This window comes from Rhodamnia argentea, chromosome 1 (assembly GCF_020921035.1).
Source record: "Rhodamnia argentea isolate NSW1041297 chromosome 1, ASM2092103v1, whole genome shotgun sequence".
Classification (NCBI taxonomy): Eukaryota; Viridiplantae; Streptophyta; class Magnoliopsida; order Myrtales; family Myrtaceae; genus Rhodamnia; species Rhodamnia argentea.
Genome location: NC_063150.1, coordinates 31,687,693 through 31,688,084, shown reverse-complemented (window position 1 = coordinate 31,688,084; position 392 = coordinate 31,687,693).

Sequence of the window (392 nt, the reverse complement as noted above, 5' to 3'; positions counted from 1 at the left end):
GCCTCTTGTTTTACTGGGTCTCTACAGCTAGAATCTTTTTTTGGTGGGATTTTCTCTTTCAAATCTGGATATATTGTTTAATCACGAGGAAATTAGTGTTAAATATGTATACACACGTGCCAAATTAAGCAGTTCTATCAATGATGTACTAACGTTGGGCTGAAATGGGCTTTTGTCTTTAACAAAGTTTGGTGTTCTGTCCAATTTAGACGCCCACATCTCGCGTTATATCGTTCGTGAATATGAGATTAAGGTTGAGGCAATTATGGTTCAATGGTATTTTTTTTTTCTTTCCAAAACGTCAGGAAATCGGAAAAACTAAGACAATTTTTTTTTTCCTTATAAGCTTAATCAGTTGGTTATACGTGCGCGCACTTTCTTCTTTGCCCTTG